This window comes from Lissotriton helveticus, chromosome 1_1 (assembly GCF_964261635.1).
Source record: "Lissotriton helveticus chromosome 1_1, aLisHel1.1, whole genome shotgun sequence".
Lineage (NCBI taxonomy): Eukaryota > Metazoa > Chordata > Amphibia > Caudata > Salamandridae > Lissotriton > Lissotriton helveticus.
Genome location: NC_136057.1, coordinates 2,059,898,330 through 2,059,921,070, shown reverse-complemented (window position 1 = coordinate 2,059,921,070; position 22,741 = coordinate 2,059,898,330). Strand labels below are relative to the sequence as shown.

The following is a 22,741-nucleotide window of genomic DNA, read 5'->3' as shown; positions in this document are numbered from 1 at the left end:
TCCATTTTAAAAGCAAAAAGATACCTGCTCTCTTCATCCAATGGGATTGAAAAGAAAGCCTGACAAAGATCTATCACTGTGAACCATTCTGCTTGACATGGTATTTGAAACAATATCACTGATGGATTCGGTACCACGGGACAACATGAAACGACTATGTTGTTAATTTTTCGTAAATCCTGAACTATCCTAAACTTCCCGCTAGGTTTCTGCAAACCCATAATCGGGGAGTTACAAGGACTGCCCACGATTTCTTTCAGTATTCCCTGTTGAATCATTGACTCGATCACAGGCTTTATTCCTGCAATCGTTTCCTGTGACAATTTGTATTGAGGCGTTCTTGGAAACTCAACATTTGGTTTTACCAATATTTTTACCGGTTCTACCCCTTTAATCAATCCTATATCTTCTCCTGTGAAATCCCACACCTCTGACGCCACTGCATCTCTTAAATCTTGGGGAAGATCTTCTACAGTCAGAGTAGGATATAGTTCTATACAGAATTTTGAATTGGCCACCTTAAAGGTAGCATCATCGTCGGTAGTCTGTACCTCCACTCCTTGTGGGGTGCAGTATATGGTGCAATTCAATTTGCATAACAAATCCCTTCCTAACAGACATACCGGACTCGAGTCACAAACCACAAACTGATGTTCGTTCATATGATTTCCTATTTTCACAGATACTGGTTCTGTCAAGGGACTAGTCATTCTTTTATTTGCGACTCCTACCACCTGAATTGTTTCCCCTGACATCGGCAAGTCTGGAACCACCGCTGATCTCAGAGTCGAACGAGTAGCCCCAGTGTCCACTAAGAACGTAGTGGGACACCCTGCCACTTCTGCCTCAACAAATGGCCCTCTTTGATCCACTTCTAGGACTGCCCCGAGGGTACAATCCTCTTCACTGCTCACCCGTTGTCCTGTCAATGGGTCAATGTAATAACACTTTTCTTCCTCGATAAACAGAGGCATTTGTTTAAAGACCTTTCCCCCAGCTGCTATCTTCGGTGGCTGTGGGAATTGGGCCCGTGGAGCCGAAGTCCCCCCTTTGGCCACCTTACTGCTTGGGACTGTCACCTTTTGCACTGGGTCTTCTTGGACCTGTTCTTCTACTTCTAGCTCTCCATTTTCAGGGTTAAAGGGACACTCGCGTCGCCAATGCCCCACCTGGTGACACTGATGACACTTTGTCGTTTTCTTTAAAGTGGCAAAGTCTATCCTAGGTCTCTGCCCTTCCTCATTGTCCTTATTCTGACCGTTTGGCTTTCGTCCCATCCCCTGTTTCTGCTGGCCACCCTTCCCAGCGGACTGCATTTGCACCACCATCAATTTCTCCTTTAGATTCTTGGCTTTAGAATCTATCTCGTCACTGCAGTACCTCGCATAACGTAAAATCTCATCTAGTGGTTTGTTCTGCCAACAGATTAAATGTTGCTGTATCATCAAACAAATATCAGGTCTCAACCCCAAGACAAACTTTGACACAAACTGCCCTATATCTTTGGGATCCATTACATCTAGTCCACTGTATTGCTTGAATGTTTTCAGCAGCCTCTCATAAAACTCATGCACGGTCTCCTTCGGTTCTTGCCTTGTTCGATCTATCTTTACCCAATCTATATCCTGTGGTGGTACCTTATCTTTCAGCCATGCTATTACCCTTTCGTACTTTTGCATGACAATCTCGGACGGTCCATTAGTCCGAGCATCCCTCACTGGTTCAGTATTTGGCCATTCAACACTAGTCTTGCACGGGGTCCACAAATCAGATGGGACCACGATGTCAAACAACGTGTTCAAATCTATCCACAGTACTTTCGAGATTTTGACAAACCTCTCTACCTGTTTATACCATTCGACTGGATTGTCCCGCAACTTCGGAAATGAGTTGGTAAATGCAGCTAAATCTCCTCTACTCCAGGGCACATGTACATAATTTCCGTTTGATATTTCTCGCAAAGGGAATGCCTCCATCTGCATTACCCTTCCCTCAGGGGTCATCACATTTGTACTTCGCCTAACTGTGCCCTTTTTCGACCACCTTTCTTCCCATTTATCCAGTTCCCTCCACACTCTTATCCCTGATACCAGCTCTCTTATGTGTGTTTTTAATCCAGTAGTTCTCTTCTCATCTAGATCTTGGTCTGCGTACTGTAATCTGTGGTTACTCTGTAATGCCCTTGTCCTAGACAAATCCACGGCATACCTGTCTGCCAAATCAGTCAATTTCTCATGAAACGCTCTAGCTTTCCTAGTAATATCCTTTGCCATGAACAATAACTCATCCTGTTCATACAATTCTATCCTTTCCAAAGGCAATGTTCCATCTATTATCTCATCAACATCTGATTTTAAACTAGTAACATCAAGCCTTTTTGCCTTAATTTCAGCTTTCAAGACACTCAATTTAGCTCCTCCATCCGCATCTCTCCCATCCCAGCTCCGAGATCTACGTTTAGGTATTGGTGAATTATAGGGAGTCCTCCCCTGTTCCCATCTCTCTAAGTCCCATGCCTTTCCATCTTCTCGGGGTGGGTGGTGAAACACTCCTTCATGCCTCCTAGCCTCCCTCTCCCCATCCTGGCTAGTTTCACGGGATGCAGGGTAAGATGTTCCATTACTCCCTCTTTCTTCCCTACTTCCCTGTGATTCCTGATTATTCGAGGCGTGGCGGGACCTATCGCTGTTCTCCTTTCTCCAATGTTGAACGTCTTCCCCAAGTGTATGATGAAGGCACCTAAACCTATTCTGAAAAGCCCGTACCGCCTCATCTCCTCCTTTCCCCCAGAGACGGGACATTTCCTCACATTCTACAATCCTAGTATTTTGTTCCGGCTGTTCTCTCTGATTTGTAGGACATGCATCCCCTCTATTCTCTTGACTTTGGCCTTCCCGGCCCTGACTGCTTTCGCTGGCCCCACAATGAGATACAGTCCCGTTACCCCTGCTTTCCCACTCTGGTTCTGTTCTTGTCCTGTTACTTGGAGATACTACGGACCCGTCCCATTCCCTCAAATCAGCTCTTAACTCTGAAAAAGATCTTGGCCGTGGTCCCCTTAGATCCATTGGTCCTCTCGGACCTCCCTGTTCTGAATTGGGACCGACAGTTGTGTCTAATGGGGTGTTCCATGTTACCGAACCTGGCAATTGTTTCCATGCATTTGTCACATTATTCCTCCTTTCCATCTCAATCCTTTCCCTATCCAATTGCCTTTGTTGTTCCCCTCTATCTCTCTCAGAATTATAGATCGAAACTATGGGTCCTATGGTAACAGGCACTTGAAGAGCGTCTGGCAATCCCACAGACTCAACCCTTTCTGTGGTTGGCGTTTTCTGCACCACAAACCTTCCCACTACACTCTGTACAGTGTTGTTTGGAGGTGTTTCTCCGCCTTTAATAGGTGTCCATTCCGATATAGGGAGTGGTGTATATCCCTCTATGTCATTTCCATCTTCCTTTGCGAGCCCTCTATCTTCTATTAACCCCACTCTCGGAGGTGGTCTATCCATTAACAATCTGTTTATCAGATTGTCCTCCGACTCGCTTTCCTCGTCTTCTTCCATGAGGTTTCCTCCTCCTGACACCTCCCTCATCGGATACATTTTCTCCACCTCAATAGTCTGTACTCTCCAACGCTTTTCCTCCTCATCCCATTTGGAATCTCGCACTGCCCTTACCGATCGCGTCAGTCTTTGTTGACGCCTGTTCAAATTTCGGTCGTGTGCAGCCTTAATCCATGCATTAAGAGCCTCAAACTGTGTTGGTCTGGGCGAGGGTTTCAATGAGGACATGGTTGCTTTTAGCCGATGTAACACCTCTAATTTAAACGTCCCGTACCTCGGGAACTGCATTTCCTCATTCCCTTCCGTAAGCTTATTCCAAGCCCCAATCCACAATATCGTATGCAGCCCCACATTCGTTGCCATGTAATGAGCTGGTGTACCCTCCGGCGGTGCCTCTTCCCCGTAATAATGTTCACTTCTTTTACGTTTAAAAATCCCTTTCAAACACTTAAAACACTTCATGATTTCGCTCTTTCTCCGCGTTCGTTTACTTCCTGATGATATTCCACCAATCTCAGCCCCGTTCTCACTAACTGGCCTATCCGTACGCGACTTTCCTCCGACGTCACTCTAGCCGCCCAACCAGAGCGCGGCTCTAGCTAACGTCACACCAACCGCTCAATCAGAGCGCGGCTCTAGCCGACGTCACCCGTCCCCCTTCGCAGCAGTTCCCCTCCTTTCTCAGCTCGTCTCCTCGGTCATGCACGCATCCCATTCATACTCTGAAAAATGATTACTTCCGTCCAAGCGATCACCTTTCTTGACTGTACGCCCACAGTCTTTCTGTAGTTGTCACCTTAACTTGGCGAAATGTCTTTCCGTTTACTTCCAGACAATCGCCTTCTCCGATAGGTTACTCACACGCAGTAACTTTCGACCAGCGTCCGTTACTCATACACTCACTCTTACACTCCCCCTATCTTGGATCCAAGGCGGTCAATGGTACCTCGTGACCTCCGTACTATGGTCGACAACTACCCTGGATGTTCGATACACCCAAAACCACTTAAGCTCTGGCCTGAACTTAAGATTTCACCAGTTCACCCGTTTACCAGGTTACCAGCTTACCAGGTTGCGCGCGCTCACAACCTTCTCTCATTCACACTACAGGCATTCAACTCCGCAAGACACTACAATACAAATACAACACAAAACACCGCAATCTGTTCACGCATGACCCTTTTTATACTCACTCTCCGATACTGCTGCTTTTCTCGCACCGTCTGCACCTTTCGGCACACGATTCTTCCGCTGCTCGTCTCTCGGCGTCTCGGGCCTTGGGGTAAACTAACCTCTCTAGATTACCTTCCTCAAGAAGATAACCATCCTCTGCTACCAACTGCTAACGCGGGATTACTGGTTACTAATTATCTTACCAAATCCCAAACTATGTCGACTGAATCGTTGGTACCTGTCTTTGAGTAAAAGGTAATCTCGCAATAAGTCAATCAATTTAAGAACTTACAACACTCTAAATGACCACTGACCAAATTTAAGTTTTAAAGATTTAATATAAAGTCAAAGATAACTGAAGATACAAACTTCTCAAAATGAGATTCAAAAGGTAAATTGGTATCACTATAAACAGAACTTCTTGAATAATCTAAGTCTGAAGAACAAAATAATAAGTACAAGCTCAAAGACCATAAGGGTTGTCAAAATAGATATAAGTTGCAATCTCAAAGTCATTACAGAAAAGAAAATTAAGGTTAGTCTGTCCCTACACTATTTTAAATGACATCCCTACTTAGCAAGATCTTAACCCTCTAGGTGTCAGCCGTGGTGACTTCATAAGAAGATCACGCACTTCTCTTTGTCTCTTCTCTGATAATGGGTCTCTCCTGATCAGCCTATCTGCCTACCCATCCGCTTCCTTAGGCTCCCAAAATCATCTGCTCTGCTCTCCTCCCGGGTCGCTTTCCCTAATACCAAATCACATTTCCAATAGAAACGCCCCTTGGGACGCCCCTCACGTGGTACATCTTTGCGCGGCAAACTCCATGATGGTACTCTTGAAGACCCTCGTTATAGTTGACCTTGGTTCCCAGGCTTCTTCTTCAGTGCGCTGATACCCCCTGAAATTCCTGGAAACTCCTACAGGCCTGCGCAAGGCGCCACTGAACAAAGTCCCTTTCATTCGAGCTGATTAGGACCCTCGCACCTGCATACAGCTCGTCCTGCAGTGGGCCTCAAATTCCAGACTCCACCATATCTTTAGTCATAAAACACTCTCAAAGCTCGGTGCTGGACACCTCGCGACCTCTTCTCTAACGAGCACATGACGATTTACACGACATGACATTATCTCCTCTGGCCTACTTGATTTACATGCAGCAGGTCCCTGCACTCTTAAAACGTTAACTTGATTTAAACAGCAAACATTCTTAACTAGCATACGTTTCTAAAATAACACATCTATAAAGCATATACTTTTAACCCTAAGTTCAATAGTACATTTTGGAAGAACCATGTCAACCTTATCTCACATTAATTTAGCAGCACGTTCAGGTTTGCTGTGAATTGCCCTAAGGCCTACACATAATACTGGATTTTCAAAGTTACATTTAATTCGGACATGATTCTTTTAACATGAGAACATGAGGTTTTCACATATATTCCAACATTTCTACATTAATCTCACACCGTTATAATTATAGTTACTCTACTTAACATTCTATACATTTCACTACTGAATATAAACCACTCTGTATATTTCACTCCTGGATATAAAACACTCGTGTGCAAAACATGTTTAAACTAACTACGTGCTTGTAAATATGGCGTACTTATACATTTTTTTCAAACTTGTGCTCTCTCACTCTCACTACATACTGCTGGCATTGCTAGCTTTTGTGCAATAAGCTAGCATACAGCAGTACGCCTTACAGCCAAGACTGTAGCACTCACTCCATGAGAGAGGGACTCTCTAGGTGCACTTCACGTGTGGCAGCAAGACACTCACAGTTGAAATGAGTACTAATTATTTCTTCTTGCGAGCGTCTACTTACTGCTGATTGCTGGTTAGGGAGGGCTGGGGAGGAGCCGGTGAGTCAGTCTCCTTCATGGAATCCTCCCCAGCCCCTCACAAAGTCCAACCAACTGTGAGCAAAATTAAAAAAGTGCTGGTCTGTCCTGCCCCAAACCATTGAAACCAATGGCACCGAGTTTCCCAGGGCCACAAACATATCGCCCAAGTGCCGATCAAACCACTGGCACTAACATAGGCCATACCTCTTCAATGATGCCAGCACTCACACTTGTGCCTCAGGGGCGAGTGAAAATTTCGCTCTGCACAGGTGCAGTTGCATGCACTGTTACAAAAAAAAACCACACACACATCTTGCGCCTGATGGAGCAACCAGTCCTTTAACTGGGCTGCTTGTGAGTTTTATCCTTCTACTCTTTCTCTCCTGTGTGGCAGGACACCGCCCCTTTTGCCCACATGCACAACCCACCCCTGGCATAAGTAAGCATAGAAAATGGGCCCCACTCCCCTGGCTAGGGGTGAATTTACAAATATAACTCTAAACACTGGTACACAGCGGATAGCAGAAAAACAAGACTACCTGAACGTGAATTTTGCCTCGAGTGGCACGTTCAGGTATTCTTGTTTCTCTGCCATCAGCCGTTTACCAGTGCTCAGAGTTATATTTATCGAAAGCATTCACATGGCTCAATATGCTAAATAAATAATATTTTATACTGTGGGGCCCACGGCTGCAGCTCTTCCTCCGCTGCTGCTGGCTTTTAACTTTAAAAAAGATATTTTGCTGCAAAAGTTAAAAGCCAGCAGCTACGGAGGGAGAGCAGCAGCCGTGGGCCCCACACTATAAAATATTATTTAGCATATTGAGCCATGTGAATGTTTTAGATAAATATAGACCATAATGATTAGAATCCCGATACAAAGTGAAAATAATGACTGACACTTACCAGGACGGACAGCCTTCATTAATCCTAGAGGAGACATGCTGCGCAACATGCTGCTTTCTTCGGTCGTCTGCTGATGATTAGCCCTGCAGCTGCGCAGTTCAGGGCGGGCCGCGTTAAAAAAACAATGCTTATTGGTCCGAATGTGTGGTGGGCACACACTTGAAGATTCGTCAAGGAGGGAGGGGGCGGGCTAATAATATAGTTTGCAATCGTTCATTGGTAGCTCATGAACGATTGCAAAATGTGATGTGACAGTGATCTACGCCGAGGCAGGGACCCAGGAAGTTTGATTTTCTGGCGGTAATATGTGGCATGTAAAAAAGCGGGCGCCAAGCAGCTGCATCCAATTTGAAATGATTTTACCAGCACGCATTCACTGGCAAGATCAGCTCTTCACGGGGGAAGCTGGGACCCTACTCGGAGTTTTGTGAGCAGCTCGCAGCCAATGTATACCCATATTGTGTGTTGATCAGAGGCAAGAGTGTAGACCCGGCCCTGGGGAAAAAGTGCCGGTGCTAAGCACCGGCAAGCACCGGCTCAAATTAAGCACTGCACAGTGGATATTGTAAAGGGCTACTGCCCGATATGCTTCCTACCCTCTTTGGGAAGATTGTCCGAAAAAGTAGTACTGATTTAACTAAAATCCCTTTTCACTGAAAAATTCCTTTTAAACATTTTCCAGGCCAGCTTTCGAGCAGGGCACAATAGAGAATTCATTATTTTTTTGATTTATTTATGTTTTTTGCAGAGTTTTATATAGCGCAAACTAGACCCGAACCGAATCGGGTATCAGAGCGCTTTACATAGCACCAGTTACGTAACATGAGGACACACATTAATTTTAGGCACAGGGAGATTAAGGGCCAGATGTAGGTGGCCAAATACCGATCGGTAACGGCCGATTTCGGCCGTTACCTACCGGTATTTGGAGTTTCAGATGTAGGGGGCCTTAAAATTACCGATTCTGTAAATTTACAGAATCGGTAACTTTACCGATTCTGTAAATTTACAGAATCGGTAATTTGTGATGTAGGTGGCACTTGGAGAACCGGGCCTTATGGGTCCAGCGGCGCAGGGCACGCCTAATATCTCCGGGTTCACCTGCCTTGTCAGACAGAGACACGAGACACTCTGTTAGGCGTAGAAAATCAGGTTTATTCGCTGCAGCTAATAACAGTGGTCCTAGAAGTACACCAATGGTAAATTCTCAGGAGACTGCCACTCAATTCCGTGGCGCACAATCTATTATAGTACGCAGATGTACAATGCCCACTCCCAAACATACAAAACTGACGAATAGGAATAGTTCGAAAACAAGCTATCGAATGTCCAAAACACACCCTTCCTTCAGACCCTGTGTGCTCTCCTCCCCTCAAGTTAATCAACACTAGTGCCCGTAATTCAATTTGCAGGTGGTAGAACATGTTTGAATGCTACAAAGGATAGTTTATGTAATAAGAGAATACACGAAGAGAATAGCGAAGGCCAGTCAAATAAGATAAAGTCGGGAAGAATAGTGAGAGCCAAACAGTCAGTCGAGACAGGGATCAATCAGCCTAGACATGGATTAGTGGACTCTGCCAGACCCTGACATCGGTTTCGTAAACAAGGGCAGGGGGTTTAGTCTTTAACAGACAAGACACGTAGTGTTAGGAATTAACATTGGCAAGTGTGCTTCATTCTGGTTCGTGCATTTTCAGTTGAACCCTTAGCGTCAAAATCCGTACTTTCCTGACGCTCCCTAAGTGGGATAAGGAGGAGCTGGGCCCTCCCATCATTGCTTGGCTTACTTGCTGTGACCACGCCCCCTTCCCACTTCCTGGTTCCTGTTCGAGTTGCTTTGCTGCCGTCTAGAGCTCTGCTGGGCTCTGTCTTCTAGTCGCCTGATACCTGATTCTCCTGACCCTCTGCTACTCGCTTTTCTGCCCTGTGAGTGTGCGTGTGGTGTCTGGTTGTGAAAGCGGTATTCTTTGCCGCTTCGTTTTCAGTGAACGCGACGCCCTGCTATTCCTCACGCATTTTGCGGGCGTAATCGGTTCACTCTCTGCTTTATACTGGTTTTGCTACCACTGTTACCTCTTTGGTTTGCCCCTTTGCTTTAGTGGTTTTTCCTCTTGAGAGTGAGCGCTCCGCCCTATCCTCCTAGGGGCCGGGTGTCTCACCTCCTGAGTGGGTGCTGCTCCGCTGTATTCGCCCCCTGTGCAGCCGGTCGGTGCCCCTCACTCCTTTTCTGTTTTGTGTGTGTTTTGTCTGGTGTTTTGGTGTTACTGCTCCGCTGGCCTGGTCCTCTTTAGTCAGCCGGCCAGTTCACCTCACCTACCCTTATCATTTGCTTTGCGTCAGAGGTGTGTTGAGTCCTTCGTGAGTCCTGTTTGGACCCCTCCCTGATTTCCTGGACTCATCGTTGACGCCGGCCCGATCTACACTTGGGGTAAGATCCATGAGTGATCACACTTGTCAATGTTTTATGGTGTTTCATGTAAGCATAGGAATTGTGTCTATTCCTAACTTGATCTTTGTTTCCTAGCCTGGACCACCCCCCCCCGGAGACGCCTTTTCTACTATTCTGTTACCCCACGTATGAGGAGAGTGGTGGACACTCCTTGGGTAAATTCCCTCATACTTTTAGGATACAGCAGATAGGAGTGTGGTCTACCTTGTTAGCGCATTCCTACTGCTGTGTCTTGGAGGTGTGGGGATTTGTCTTCGCTCCCGTGGAAGTTGGCCCTTCTCATAACACGTAGCAGCTGAAAAGGCAAAAACACCGTGTCCGCCGTGCTGCCTGAGTGAGGCAACACAAAATGGCGGCTAGATACGAAGCGGAGTCGAAAACTACGTAACCACAGACCCTCCTTTTGCCATACTCAGGCAAAGCACAAAAAGACTCATGCTAGTCTGAGTCAATGTCAATAGTCATGAGGTCATTGATTTGTTGCTGTAACATCATTCTAATATTCTCTGTTTTCTGTGACGCTGGTTTTGGAACGCATACAGTGGCACAAAGTCCACAGATGGCTGGGCCACACTGTAAACAGAGGCAACAAGAAAAGGTGATCGCCAGAATCGCTCCAAGGAAAGTTAATACTTTCCATCCCCCTGTGGACAGTAGTCCCCATAACCATACCATCACAGACCAATCTCCAGTATCCTGATGAATGGACTCGGAGAGGACATGTAGTTTAGAAATGGCTTGGTATACTGTAGGGGCATTATCAGGAACGTAAACGCAGCAACTAGACCCAATTAATTTACAGACTCCTCCTCTATCTGCAAGGACGATATCTAAAACCATCCTGTTTTGTAAAGTCATAAGACGATCCGCCTGAAGTTACACTGTCAGATTATTCAATGCTCCAGAAGTTACATTTATGGTAGCATCGACCACACGGACTAGACGTCTGATGTTTCTGCTATTTACTATTGGACCCCAAAAGGGAAGGAACCCTTTCAGAAAATCTCCTCCCTCTTGTCCAGCTGTGTCTTCAGCATTGATAACCCCTCTACCATATCTCTTTCTGTGATGATCTGCAGGAGCAGTATATGTCGGAGGAAGAAGGAAAGCTATATAACATGTTCCCGAGAAATATGTAGGAAGCCATGTATAGGCTCTATCATGGCAGATAAAATATGTACCTTGGGATGGTACTAACGGTGAGGAAACTGAGGGTGTGTAAACATATGTATGGGAGCAATTACTCTTTTCTTGCCTGATTTTAGTATTCTGGCCATTTATTTGTAAACACAAATTACCTTTATGAGGTATAGTCCAAATCGGTGAAGATCTTTTATGTTTAATCTTGTCAGTGAGGCTAGTGATATAACGAGTCACATTCCACCCATCATATGCTTGCTTCTCATCTTTGGGAATTTTACTAATGTCAGCAATTTTTGCCATTGTTACTATTCCCTTTATCAAAGGACTGTGGCTAAAATCCACTCCACCATTATAGGACCCACCAGGAGGATATCGAAGTTGATTCTGGTATGCATTAGAAAACATAGCCAGATAAGCCCAAGCAGAACCATCATATGAAAATGGGAGAACTAAATACGGCATCCCTCTCTCTGTATTGTGGGGCATGAGCCCACAAACCCAACAGTCAGCTGTATTTACTACCAATTGAGGCTGATGTAACAATTGGATAAATGAATTGTTGAGATATTCCGTTCTCCTCATCTGCTCATGGTCTGGAAGTGCATAGAATTTGTGCAGAGAAATAGTGGTAGAAGAAATCAAAGAGACAGAAGTAGGAACAGGTGCTGGCTGCATAATGTGTATAATCCATCCTGCACATGCTAATAAACTGCATAAACTTACTAAAATGCATAATGCTACCCCACAACGACTAAACAATAATTTCTTATAATGGTTTCTTTTCATCATTTTAATATAGCCCCCTCCCATTTCATTATCCATTACTCTAAAGGCGTTGCTCACGATAATCTTCCTTAATCACTTGGCTGTGATTGTTAGCTGTCCTATGACACTGCAAGTCCTGTTGACCTAGTCACTATTCAGGCCACAGCCTAAGACTCCTACCGTGACCCTGCAACTTGATGAATAAATGGAAAAAGGAATGTTTTTTTTAAATAAAAACAAAATCACAAAACACAAAGTTCAATTGTCCTTGGTTAATGTTTGTCGTAGGTTGTACCGTGTTTTGCCAGGTATCGTCTGGTCTTTAAACAAAGTTTTTGGATCTGACGTGTTCAGGCGCAAATGCGATGGTACAGCTTCCTGCAAAACGTCGTCGTCTTCTTTTTCAGAATTTGTCCAGTCCAGGCGTGCACTACTGAATGGTACAAATCTGGGTACTTTTTCACACTCGCTGTCGCCAATACCTTCTCGGACCCACTGGTCATAAGGTAACGGCAATGGTACCCTTTTGCAGTGCACGCCGTGGATCCAGTTCTTCTTCCCCACGACCTTCACTGCTGTACGAGTAGTCAGCAAGACTTGTCTCGGCAGCCCCCAACGAGGTTCCAGGTTCTTTTTCCTCTGGAAGTTTTTCAAGCAAACCCAGTCCCCAGGTTGGATGGAGTGTCCTGGATCTGAGGAGGCCTCCGGCAAAGCGTTTTGGATCTGTTGACGAATAACACATAATTTAGTGGTAAGGTCATGCAGATAGTCAACCAACAATGGGTACGGAATGTCCGAGTATTTCTTAGGTCGAGGGACTCTCCAAACATTGGCTGGGCGTCCAAAAACAATTTCGTATGGGCTAAGCCTCAAACGAGAATGAACTGTCGTTATTGTTGAAAGGAGTGCCAAAGGGAAGGCATCAGGCCAGGAGAGGCCTGTGCTGGCCTGTATCTTTGCCAGTTTAAGCTTGAGAGTGCCATTATAACATTCTACCAAACCCGCTGACTGAGGGTGGTTTGCCGCATGGAATTTCTGTTTTATACCAAGACCCACACATACCTTCTGCATAATTTGGCCTACAAATTCACTCCCATTGTCACTCCAGACAATGCGCGGCAAACCAAACCTCGGGAAAAATTCCTTCAAAAGAACTTTGGCAGTGGATAAAGCAGTATTGTCTTTTAGGGGGTAGGCCTCTATCCATCTGGAAAAGGCACAAACCACCACTAAAACATACTTGAGGTTACTAAAACGTTCCATATGAATATAGTCTGTCTGTAAGACCTCAAAAGGATACGTAGGTGGAGCAAAATGACCTGCCGGAGTTGGTATTCCCTTTCCTGGATTGTGCATCAAACAGACAATACAATGCTTCACCACATTTTCTGCACATTTGGGAATACCTTCGTTCTGCCATACTGGAGCCAGAAGTTTACATATACCCCTTGCATTAATATGGGCTGGTCCATGTGCCATAGTAACTACAGGTAGTACATACGCATCTGGTAACAACCATCGCTGATGCTCTGATAATTCCGTCCAACATCCCATCGTGTCCAACATTCCCGTACTCTCTTTCCACTTACTCAATTCTTTCGCAGTCGCTTCCTTCTGAATCATTTTCACGCTTTCTACTGTGTCTTCACACATACCTCCTTCTGCGACCCAAATGGCGGGGCCGGCAAAATACATATGACTTTCAACATCTTTTGCTGTTTCCCTCGCTACTTCGTCCGCAAATGCATTCCCTTGACCCACATCATCAGTAATCCTCTTATGTGCAGTGCACTTCACAATCGCTACTTGAGCAGGCAAAACAAGTGATTCAAGAAGGTCAGTTACCAACTGACCATGCTGTATTTTACTGCCGTGGGAGTTAAAGAATCCTCTTTCCCTCCACAAACGGCCAAAACTGTGGGCAACACCAAAAGCATATTGGCTGTCTGTATAAATGGTCACTCTCTTGCCTTTCGCCAACACACATGCTCTTGTTAATGCAATTAATTCTGCAGCTTGCGCTGAATTTTGTGTAATGCGTGCAGTTTCTACTACTGTATGCAAAGTTGTAACAGCATAGGCTGCTGTCGTCTCGCCGTTAGGAAGCCTAAAACAAGATCCATCTACCCACAGAATTCCATCCGGATCCACAAGTGGTGTATCTCTTAAATCAACTCGACCTTTAGTTTCTTCTTCTGTACGAAGGAAACAATCATGTTGGTCTTGTACATTTTTCTCATCTAAAACAGGTAACAATGTTGCTGGGTTCAAAACATTACATCTCCTGATATGTATGTGACTAGCTAAAAGCGTCAACTCATATCCAGACAAACGAGCACTTGTTAAATGCTGTGTCTTTGTTCTATTCAAAAGGGTATCTACTGCATGTGTCCACGCTCAAACAGGCCAGCATCAGTGTCTCTCAGATGCATAAGGAACTAAAACATCATGATGTATGAATATTTAACCCCATGTAAAATGATGTTTGTAAACGAGATTTTCTGTCTAACGCAATAAGAAGTGTAGAAAGTGCATTCTTCTTTCCTGACCTTTTTTGATGCAATATCACGAGCAATTTGTTCACTGAATATTGCTCTGGTTTGAAGTTATGTAACCAGCTACTCCAAAACCAGTTGAAGGCAACATTGCCCAGACGTGCTCCTAGATGGGAAGCTAAAGGCCCAAGTAATATCAGTTGTGGTCAAGGGCAAATCGGCATGACTCTTCGTTCTTGTATAATGCCCAAGAAACTCAACCTGTGCAATTTAAGGTTGAACATCCTGGTATAAATTCACTTTGACCTTGGTTTATAAACGAGTTTGTCTACCTCTCATACATAGAAATCAGCTGGTTCCATTTGTACATTTGATGGAATATAAAAACCTCACCCCAAGCCAGGGATTTAAATTTGCTGCTTCGCCAGTCTGTCTGCATCATTCAGGCAATCATACTTTAAAGTCTTGAGGGGGCAACTCATCCCTCATTCCTCAAGGTTTGAAAAAGCGAGTGCCATTGAATTAGGCAAAAGCAAATGCAGGGCTTGGTGAGGGAAGGATGTCCACCCATGAGTAGGCATTTTTAAAAAGAACCTCCGTTAGGATTTACAAGGGGGAAGTGAATGGATAATAGTACCTCTGGAAAATAGGCAGAGAATTCTGCTTTTCAGAGAACGGCTGGAAAAGGAGTTGTTTCTCCTAATAGTTATGTAAAAACTAGAGGGGAGCTAAATTCAAGGACTATTACTCTTTTAGAAGAAATAACAAACTACCCGTAAATCAGGATAGCTGTTCCTCCTTTCACTGAACTTCACATGTCATTGGTAAAGGAACAATATAATACAGGCTGGAAGTATGATTTTCTTTAGACTCTCTCGGTTAGGGTTTTCCAGTCACCACCCTGTGAAACTATACATGAATACGCATGGATGCTATGCAAACACATGACTGAGATAGCAAGCAGTACAGAACTAGTCCTGACCATACAGTGAAAAATACCCTATGCTGGATTATAAACCACAAACCAGCACAGTATGTATAGTATGCATTCATACTACCGCCCTCATTACAAGTTAAGGGCTAAATTAAAATCCCTGTGCAAACAAGAGTTTACACAGGGGTTGGAATTACGGGTTGTGGGATAATGACCACACACCTGCAGTTTTTCCTGATAAATCCGGCAAGTCAAACCTGCCGAAATGTATCGAGATTAAACATCCTAACATAGGCAAAACATGCAGTTAGGTGTGTTAAATATCTATTTCACGTTGGTTTTCATTTTAAAGTTGAAAACTCGGATGAGTTATTTATAGCTTGTGTTAAATGCCTCATGCTGAGGTGAGGGTATTTACCACTTGTGGTAAATACCCTTCTATATTCCCCCCAACTTATAATGAGGGTCTGAGTAGGGTATCCACTTTTAGTCAAACTGAACTACCCTCTGGGATGGCACTGGCGAAGACAGCATATGCCCAGTGGCGTAACGAAACTTGAGGGGCGCCCTGCAAGGAACATAAAGGCCTCCCCACTCCGGGTTCATTCAGGAGCTCTCAGGCCAGACTACTGTGCTGAGGGAGCCCGCTGCAGCTTGCTCCCCTCCCCCGCACCACAGGGGCTGCCAGGCCATTGTAAGCCTCTGCATATGCTATACATTAATTTTATCAGTCAATTCTTGGTACATCCCTGATCGGCCTGGGTAATGATATTGTTGGGTGGAAAAAAATCAATTAACAGCCTGAGTGCAATGTTGGCATTTGTCCAACCAGCCAGAATGCTCCCTTTACAGCCTATATTTAGGTTTACAGACCCCGAAAACGAGAGCACTCTTTGGCTGGCCGGCTGCCAACATTGCTCCAGTCTTCTGTGTACAAATAGGGAGTGCTGTGGGACTATGAGCGCCTCTTCTCTCAATACATTGTCGAAACATATGTCTCCATCCTCCTGCTGTCTCAGCCTCTCAATTAGTAGCAGCCTTTTAACACCCTGCTGTCTGGGCGCCTTCTGGTTCCCTAACCTTTCCTGCAGCTCCTGTTGAGTCTGATTTTTGTCAACATACATCTGACGTCAAATCCCAGAGTCCGAAGTCACCTTTGTAAAGGCGAACAAGTACATGCTATGAATTGGAGTAGGGCCAACCTCTGCTAAAGGTCACAATGGGTTACAACCTCCCCCCCTCGTTAAGCTAATTAAGCATCATTAACAGAAACTTGACTCCCGTAATCATTTGGAAAACGTTGCCATTGCATTAAAAAACAATACTTGAATATAATATCTATAAACCCAGAGAGGCATCATGCAAACCGATGGAGCTTTTCTGCAAACTTTTGATGATGGACCCAAGGAATCCTGTCCCAAGCTAAGTAACTGGCCATCCATAAGTCGTAAGCTCAGACAAAAATAACCTCTTGCACTTGTCAAATGCTGCAGTACTTGGGATGCTAACGTTTATTAATAGTGGAATTCCGGCCTCCTGCCAGCATGCAGTACTCCGGAAAGCCAATGACTGGCTAGGGCTCTGGGAAGGATTCAATGTCACAATATCGAGTGAAGAAATAGCACCCTGACATAATATTGTGCTCAAGATATCGGCTATCACAATTTTGTAAAATTAAATATTTATATGCAAATAATAGATTTACTATTCTTAACCCCATCCACGTGCCTTGTTGTTATATGTACCATCAAAGTATGTTATGTGGTGTTAAGAACACATCAATACTTACGGCTTACCTATATATACTTATCTACACAATATCTTAGGTACCCCTGCAACACTAGATCAGCAGAGGCGTTTGTTGTGCTGCTGAAAAAATGACAAGTTTCTGGTCCTGCACTGTGCACTACACTGACCTACCCCGGACAATGCAAATTGCTACCAGAAAAATGGTTTATATGCGTGCATTCCAGATGAACTAAACGTGTCTACCCTTACTGCATGTTTATGTTTATGTTTATTGGATTTGTATTGCGCACAAATACCCGAAGGTGTCTTGGCGCATAGGATTATCAAGATGACATACACCAAGCTGAAGGAGATCATTCGTCAAAGAGCCAGGTTTTCAATTGTTTGAGGAAAATTAAAAGTGTGGGACTAGTCTTGATGGTGAAAGGGAGAGAGTTCCAAAGCCTAGCAGTGGCCACTAGGAAGCGTCTGTCTCCCCAGGTGACTGTTCTGGTGCGAGGGACTGGTAGGAGACAAGTCGATGCTGAACGAAGAGGCCTGTTGGGGGAATAGATCGCGAAAGCCTTTCTGAGAAATCGTGGTCCGGAATTGTGAATAGCCTTGTAGGCAATGCAAAGGGCCTTAAATTTTATGCGGCTTCTGACTCGCAACCAATGGAGTTGACGTATGGCAGCAGAGACAGAATGATGCTTAGGATTGTAGAGTAATACTCTAGCTGCCGCATTTTGGATAGATTGCAATTTGTTTAAAACCTGTTCCTGAGCATTCAGCAAGAGGGCATTGCAATAATCCAATTTGGAAAATATTAAGGTAGTTATGAGAGTTTTTCCTGCCGCAGCAGGTAGGTATGGGAGTAGCTTTTTAATTTTCCTAAGGATGAAGAAGGAGGAAGAGATCACTGTGTTGACATGATGGTGGAATGTTAGTTTAGTGTCAAACATGACCCCAAGTTTTCTGACCTTGGCGACCGGTTCTGGCGGGGGGCCCATTTCACTTGGCCACCAGTTGTTCGGCCATCCCGGGGAGAGGTTGCCAAAAATCATGACCTCGGTCTTGTCTGAGTTTAATTTTAAGCAGTTCCTCGACATCCAGAAGCCTATGGCTAGCATGCCCTCCTGGAATCTCGATGCAACCGCTACCCCATCCTTATGCACAGCCAACACCAGTTGGGTGTCGTCTGCATAGGTGGTTAAACTCAGCCCATGAGATTTTATGACCCTTGCCAAGTCCGACACATAGATATTAAATAGTGTCGGACTTAGCGATGATCCCTGGGGCACTCCGCATGGCAAGGTGGAAGTGGGTGAGTAGAATGAGCCCAATTTCACAGATTGAGTGCGGTTAGCCAGGAAAGAAGCCACAAGATCTCTTGCTAGGTGATTGACCCCCAATGCTGAGACACGGTCGATCAAGATGGAATGATCGAACGTGTCGAAGGCGGCGGAGAGATCTAACAATATGAGGGCCGCCGCCACGCCTTGGTCTAGGATTGTCCTGATCTCGTCAGATGCCTTTATCAATGCGGTTTCTGTACCGTGGCCTTGCCTAAACCCAAACTGTGCATCATCCAGCAGGTGGTGTTGGTTGATATAATCCGAAAGCTGATGGTTCATGAGAGATTCGAATATCTTCGCTGGGAAAGGGAGGCAGGCTATGGGTCTGTAGCTGGCTAATTCTGAGGGGTCCAAGGATGTTTTTTTTAGCAGAAGCTTAATTACTGCTTTTTTCCATATCTCCGGATAGCCACCTGAGAGGAACATGGAATTGCAGAGTGGAGGGGTAATGGTTTCGGTGAGCAGATTGAATACCGAAGGTGGACAGGGATCTAAAGGGGAGCCTGAGCTAATGGTGGCTACGTATTTACTGATTGTGTCAGCCGAGACGGGGTGAAAGAGTGAAAAGGTCGGGACAGCCGATGTAGGCATCTTATGATCAATTAAACAACAGGGACTTCCTTGAAGCAGGGGATACCTATGCAACCGTTTTACACACAGAATTAGCAATACTCTGCTGACCCATTTTTTAGCTAAAAGGCCCCCTAAGAAATGAAGACTGTTTGTGAGGATCGAATAGACGTCATTCTACTCACACCTCTTTTGACATTTTTCTATCCATTTCCATCAGGAAGTGTCTCCAAGTGAATATCAATGAGAAGGGGGAATCAAGGATGTGATATTCTTGCATTCCTTTTAATTACTGATTCAGCTGGAAACAACGTTTGTGGTCAAACAGGAAACTACACCAACCCAGGGCCGGACTGGCCGTAGTGGGCACCAGGCGTTTCCCCGGAAGGGTGTCGGGTGGTTGTGGACCAGTGGGGGCGTGTTTGTTACTGGGGGCCATTTTTGCAGCAGTGCTGCAAAATCTGCCACTTGTAACAAAAGCGCGGCAGCAGTGTTCCTGCCAGCCCCCCCCCACCCCCCATAATTAACAGGGTTGGTTTGCGATCCCAGTTCGGCCCTGCACCAACCTCAAAATGTGAGCCTGAGAAGCAATTGTCTTCGCTGAGTTGCCCATCACTAAATCACCATGGGACGTTTGATCAGTCAAAGGAAGGTCTCAGCCATTCTTTTAGGATAAAAACCTTCCTGAATGGAAAAGTATACAGCTGTATAAATAATTAAATAAATTATTTTTTAGGGAGGGCTTCAATTATATGACTCTGAAATGCAACTGCAAGGTTTTAGGTAAATATTGAGGGGGAAAGAATAGAAGAGATACATTTGAACCAGGAATCATTACGAAATCAGATAAACAGCAGGGAAACATACATATGGATGAACAGAATCAAATGGGTAGGTTTGTAGAATTATTATGTAACAAATAAAATAATTGAATAAAAATAACATATATTCACAAATACATCTCTAAAATTACAAATTGCCAGGACCATTTGTACAATAAAAATACAAATCATCGGTGTGAAAAGGCAAGCAAACATAGGGCCAGATGTACAAAGATCTTTGAACTTGTAAACACTCCGATTTGGTACTAAACAGGGTTTAGAACTGCAAACCCCTTTTACAGATGTGCAAAACCTTTTTTGTGATTTGGAAAAGTTTCTCCGAATGGCAAAATAAGTTTTGAAATGATTACTAAATAACAATTGTGAAGGCCGTAGCGTTTAAGGGGTATGCGTACCTTACAAACTGTAATTTAGTAAGGTGTGTATCAATGGTTTGCATCTAAATTTTGGTCACAAACAGTGATCAGTTACTAACGCCCAAGTTAAGGTGGTCAATGACTGGGGGAAGTAGGCAATGCTCCACAGGCCCACTGACAAATCTTGCTGAAGTTTTCCAAAATGGAGGCCTTTGTTTTTTTAAGAAGCCCTGTGTCTAGTAAAGAAATCGAATTGCTTTAGAAAAACATGCATTTGCAATGCAATAGGTCTGGCATTTAGAGTTAGAGCTATTGGCATTGTATATGGTAATGTCTTTTAGCACTGTGTTTTTGTTTGGAGTGTTGTGGGTGTATGTGGTGTGAAGTGGAATTATGTGGTTTGGATTGAAACTGCAGGAAGTTGATAGAAAGGAAGATAGAGAGAAACCTGTTCCTGAGCATTCAGCAAGAGGGCATTGCAATAATCCAATTTGGAAAATATTAAGGTAGTTATGAGAGTTTTTCCTGCCGCAGCAGGTAGGTATGGGAGTAGCTTTTTAATTTTCCTAAGGATGAAGAAGGAGGAAGAGATCACTGTGTTGACATGATGGTGGAATGTTAGTTTAGTGTCAAACATGACCCCAAGTTTTCTGACCTTGGCGACCGGTTCTGGCGGGGGGCCCATTTCACTTGGCCACCAGTTGTTCGGCCATCCCGGGGAGAGGTTGCCAAAAATCATGACCTCGGTCTTGTCTGAGTTTAATTTTAAGCAGTTCCTCGACATCCAGAAGCCTATGGCTAGCATGCCCTCCTGGAATCTCGATGCAACCGCTACCCCATCCTTATGCACAGCCAACACCAGTTGGGTGTCGTCTGCATAGGTGGTTAAACTCAGCCCATGAGATTTTATGACCCTTGCCAAGTCCGACACATAGATATTAAATAGTGTCGGACTTAGCGATGATCCCTGGGGCACTCCGCATGGCAAGGTGGAAGTGGGTGAGTAGAATGAGCCCAATTTCACAGATTGAGTGCGGTTAGCCAGGAAAGAAGCCACAAGATCTCTTGCTAGGTGATTGACCCCCAATGCTGAGACACGGTCGATCAAGATGGAATGATCGAACGTGTCGAAGGCGGCGGAGAGATCTAACAATATGAGGGCCGCCGCCACGCCTTGGTCTAGGATTGTCCTGATCTCGTCAGATGCCTTTATCAATGCGGTTTCTGTACCGTGGCCTTGCCTAAACCCAAACTGTGCATCATCCAGCAGGTGGTGTTGGTTGATATAATCCGAAAGCTGATGGTTCATGAGAGATTCGAATATCTTCGCTGGGAAAGGGAGGCAGGCTATGGGTCTGTAGCTGGCTAATTCTGAGGGGTCCAAGGATGTTTTTTTTAGCAGAGGCTTAATTACTGCTTTTTTCCATATCTCCGGATAGCCACCTGAGAGGAACATGGAATTGCAGAGTGGAGGGGTAATGGTTTCGGTGAGCAGATTGAATACCGAAGGTGGACAGGGATCTAAAGGGGAGCCTGAGCTAATGGTGGCTACGTATTTACTGATTGTGTCAGCCGAGACGGGGTGAAAGAGTGAAAAGGTCGGGACAGCCGATGTAGGCATCTTATGATCAATTAAACAACAGGGACTTCCTTGAAGCAGGGGATACCTATGCAACCGTTTTACACACAGAATTAGCAATACTCTGCTGACCCATTTTTTAGCTAAAAGGCCCCCTAAGAAATGAAGACTGTTTGTGAGGATCGAATAGACGTCATTCTACTCACACCTCTTTTGACATTTTTCTATCCATTTCCATCAGGAAGTGTCTCCAAGTGAATATCAATGAGAAGGGGGAATCAAGGATGTGATATTCTTGCATTCCTTTTAATTACTGATTCAGCTGGAAACAACGTTTGTGGTCAAACAGGAAACTACACCAACCCAGGGCCGGACTGGCCGTAGTGGGCACCAGGCGTTTCCCCGGAAGGGTGTCGGGTGGTTGTGGACCAGTGGGGGCGTGTTTGTTACTGGGGGCCATTTTTGCAGCAGTGCTGCAAAATCTGCCACTTGTAACAAAAGCGCGGCAGCAGTGTTCCTGCCAGCCCCCCCCCACCCCCCATAATTAACAGGGTTGGTTTGCGATCCCAGTTCGGCCCTGCACCAACCTCAAAATGTGAGCCTGAGAAGCAATTGTCTTCGCTGAGTTGCCCATCACTAAATCACCATGGGACGTTTGATCAGTCAAAGGAAGGTCTCAGCCATTCTTTTAGGATAAAAACCTTCCTGAATGGAAAAGTATACAGCTGTATAAATAATTAAATAAATTATTTTTTAGGGAGGGCTTCAATTATATGACTCTGAAATGCAACTGCAAGGTTTTAGGTAAATATTGAGGGGGAAAGAATAGAAGAGATACATTTGAACCAGGAATCATTACGAAATCAGATAAACAGCAGGGAAACATACATATGGATGAACAGAATCAAATGGGTAGGTTTGTAGAATTATTATGTAACAAATAAAATAATTGAATAAAAATAACATATATTCACAAATACATCTCTAAAATTACAAATTGCCAGGACCATTTGTACAATAAAA

The 22,741-nt window shown here is 44.7% G+C and overlaps 1 protein-coding gene across 3 annotated transcripts in view; it reads left to right on the top strand.

Annotated features, from left to right (window-relative positions):
* The window catches only part of DNAJB4 (DnaJ heat shock protein family (Hsp40) member B4), a 405,595-nt gene that overhangs the window by 287,949 nt on the left and 94,905 nt on the right, over window positions 1-22,741 (top strand). The window lies entirely within an intron of this gene.